We start from the raw sequence: 3,988 nt of genomic DNA, 5'->3' as shown, positions 1-3,988 counted from the left end.
GCTAAGCCCCAGGATGGGACAAATACTGACCACCCCTCCCCCCATATAACAAGGGAAGGTGGTCCTATACCCTTTTCCCATCAAAGTGGGCTCCCGTCCTCACTCTACCGCAGCATCAGTGGGACAGGATCCCCTCTACTACTAGTGTGGGTAATCAGTATCCAGTCTGCTTAGCCCCAGCCCCACTTCCCCTAGAGTGTATTGTGGAGGGGAGAATAGAGGCAAAATCAGGAGGATGAACAATATCAGCAATAGTGGGTGTCTAAGAATGAATATTGAAAAAAATCCCCACAAATATCCAAAGGTATTTTGTGAACAGAGGAAAAGATGGAACCTGAACCTTAGGGGACAGGAAGGAGCAAAAAGAGGTGGGGCAAGGCTCGCTCCTTAGTGCCCTGCTGGAGGAAGGAACAGTCTAGAGTGTAGTGGGGAGGTGTGTTGGTACCTTGTCTGCCTTAGGATAAAGCAAGAATAGGACCTCATTCTGGAGATGGTGGTAATGCCCATCGGTCTCATCCCAGGTGAGAGCAGCAAAATGGGTGGAACCAACATTATCCTACTTCCAGTTCTCCAACCAATGGGCTCACCAAACTCTGTGCAGGATCTCAGTAGGGTGGGGTTGAGAAACCCACTTAGTGACACTTTGGTGGGGGACATGCTGGGATCTAAGCATCCCCTGCACTGACCACACTGCTGCTGCCAGGCCAGACAGTGGAGCTTGTCAGAATGAGGTGGGGCTAGGGCCCCTTATTGACAGGGAATATTCCCAGAACCCTCTCCAGGGAAGCCAGGAACAGCAGGGTAGAAGGGACCTGCAAAACAAAGCACCCAGAGAGCAATGGTTCTAGGGAACTGCCCCTAAATGAGATGTTAGCTTTGTCAGGAAGGGACAGGTGTTTTGGGGAGGGCACAGGGACTGAGCCAAATCCTGCTCCCGTGGGTGCCACAGAACAGAGCCTGCACTTGGTGCCTGGTGCCATTGTGTGCAGTGGGGGCAGGGAGGGGACTGGGAGCAGATCTTCCAGTCCCAAGGAAAATCTGCTCCTTAGCAGCTAAGGAGTGGTCACTGCTCCTTCTCCAAGGACTCCGGGGAGATGTCTTCCTCTTCCTCATCCAGTTTCTTGGGTCAGCCCCTTGGTTTCTACCCCAGAGCTGTGGTGGCTTTCTGCGTTTTGGTGGCACCCTTATTCTTGCTTCCCTTTGGTTCAGAGTTGGCACTTCACTGGGTTCTTTCTGATTCCCTACCAGTGCCATTCCAGGACTCACCAGAGGCTGCTTGTATGGCCTGCCCCTACCTTGCTTCTCAGTCCCATCCTTTTCCTGCGTGGAGGCCAGTGGCTGGCTGGACTTTGAGCCTGACTCATTCATTCTCCATCTCTATTTATGGGCCCTTCTTGGAGCTGATCCAACACCAGAAATAGCCCTGACTTGGAATCCCACTTAGAGGGAGAATTTCTTTTAAAATGATTTTAAGGATGAGACAGATTGTTATTGATAACTCATGAACAAAGAATATACAAAATGTTAAAATATTATGTAAAACCCAAAATGTTTTAAATAGTCTATATACAAAGGTCCACAAATAGACACATTTCATCTATAATATACATAATATTCTAGAGCTAATTTACACATGTATTTTAAGTCTCTTACTGCACTTTGTGGTTTTGCTTAAAGCCAGTGGCTGTTTTATCCTCTGAATGGATTCACTAATGGAAAAACAGTGACTTTTCCACTTTCATTTCTTATCATATCAGTTGTAATCTATCTGATAAGAAAATTAGTCAGTGTTTGTTAGATGAGCATTCTACTGGACAAGAGGGGAGGGGGAATTAAAAATAAAAAAAAATCATATGCTGTACTTAATGAGGAAATATGAGTACTAAAAATCTTATCAGTTGCAACAATCAACTATCATCATCCCACTCATTTAATAAATTACTGAAAGTAATTTAAGCAAATTCTTTATTAGGGTTAAATACCATTTTATTGTCCTCGCCCATATTTCTTCCTTACTATTTCCCTGCTTCCCCTCACCCTGGCCCTCCCTCCCCTCAGAAAAGAGAAGGCTTCCCAGGGACATCAAACACATCTTAACAAGCTAGAATGATATCAGGTACACACTATCAAATCATAGCCATATTCTTTATAAGACTAATTACAATTGCTAGCTTTAACATTCAAAATTTCAAAACAGTAGTACTAAATAGATTTGGTCCAAAGAAAGGTATCTTAATGTCCTTTGCTATGAAAAGACAAAATGACCATGATAACTATTATAACTGAAAACAATTAATTGGTTTGCTTACAGTTTCCCAGGTTTAGTCCACTATCATGGCCAGGAACATGGTAACATTCAGACAAACATGATGATCTGAATGCAGCAAGGACAGAGAGAAACTGAGTCTGGTTTAAGCTTTTGAAACCTCAAAGCACACACGAAGAGACACACTTCTTCCAGAAAGGCTCCACCTACTCCAACAATGTCATTCTTCCTAACACTTCTGAAGGAGTGCAACTACCTGATGACTAAGTATTCAAATATATGAGCACATGGGGGGTATTATTATTCAATATACATTAGGAATGCATATTTAAATGTAAGCAATAAAGTAGAAGACACATTTTTAAAATAATCTTTTTTTTCTTTTATTAAAAAGATTGTTTCATACAACATATTCTGATCATCATTTCACCTCTCCCTCAATTTCCAGTTCATCTCTATCTCCCTATTCATCTCTCTCCAGAGTCCATACCCTGTCTATCTCTTATTAACAAAAAGGCATGTAATCAATAAGTATACAATAAAAACAGATAAAACAAAAACAAATTGGAATAGGGCAACATGATTGAACAAGAAAAAGAGCCAAATAAAATTCATAAGAAGTACATATGGATGTTTGCACACACAGAAACCTAATAAAAACATAATATATAGGTTATAAAAACATCATATATATACCTATATATATATATATGATATATATCATATACACACACAGAAAGAGCTTGTGAAGTGAATAAAGGAGTATTGAAATGAAACCATAATATATGCAAAAGACCTGTACAGAAATTTAAAAACAAAATCTGTTTGACAATATTATGAGAATATTGAACTTCCAAAGATGCCATTAAGTTTATTTTGTGTTGTCTATCTACTGTTTAGGATTGGGCCTGCTCTTTAGTATTTTTTGTTTCATTTGTATATGTTTATTGATTAGATTAGAGGTGGGGAGATTTTTCTCAGGAATTTCATGCATTAGGAAAGTGAAACATGATCCAAAAAAGCAATAACAAGAATGCTGTGGCTTTAGTATCTTCAAAGCACAGAATTACTCTTGGAATGGCTATTTTTTTGATACAAAGAATATGAGAATTTTTATTTCAGTGCACTCAAGCCATTCCTGATCCTCAGGAAAGGAGGTGAGCCCACACAACTTGTTCAATGAGCTTTTATACAATTTTCAGGGTAATTTTAGTTTTGCATTTGTTTATTGCACATTCTAAAATATCTTTATGAATGGCAATTGACATGACTGATCCCACAATATTTCACTATTGAGTATTTTTTCTAAATTCTTTATTAGATATTGTCTTTATTTACATGTCATATGATTTCTCCTTTCCCAGTTATCAAAAACAAACAAACAAACAAAAAAACCAGCCTATTGCCTCCCCATCCCCCTGCTTGCTACCACACCCTCTCCCACTTACTGGCTCTGGCATTCCCCTACACTGGGGCATAGAACCTTCACAAGGCCAAGGGCCTCTTCTCTCATTGATGATCGAATTTGCAATCCTCTACTATACACATGCTGCCAGAGCAATCAGTCCCACCATGTGTACTCCTTGGTTGGTAGTTGAGTCCCTGGGAGCTCTGAGGGTACTAGTTAGTTCATATTGTTGTTTGTCCTAAGGGGCTGAAAACCCTCCAGCTCCTTTGATGCTTTCTCTAACTCCTTCATTGGGGACCCTGTACTCATTTCAA

At 40.6% G+C, this 3,988-nt stretch overlaps 1 pseudogene; it reads right to left on the bottom strand.

Moving 5' to 3' along the window:
- Window positions 1-1,063: 1,063 nt before the first annotated feature.
- LOC116094243 lies at window positions 1,064-1,368 on the bottom strand (annotated as a pseudogene).
- Window positions 1,369-3,988: the final 2,620 nt, after the last annotated feature.

Source organism: Mastomys coucha, chromosome X (assembly GCF_008632895.1).
Source record: "Mastomys coucha isolate ucsf_1 chromosome X, UCSF_Mcou_1, whole genome shotgun sequence".
NCBI lineage: Eukaryota > Metazoa > Chordata > Mammalia > Rodentia > Muridae > Mastomys > Mastomys coucha.
Note: the sequence above shows the minus strand (reverse complement) of the source record. Positions and strands in the feature narration are given on the sequence as shown.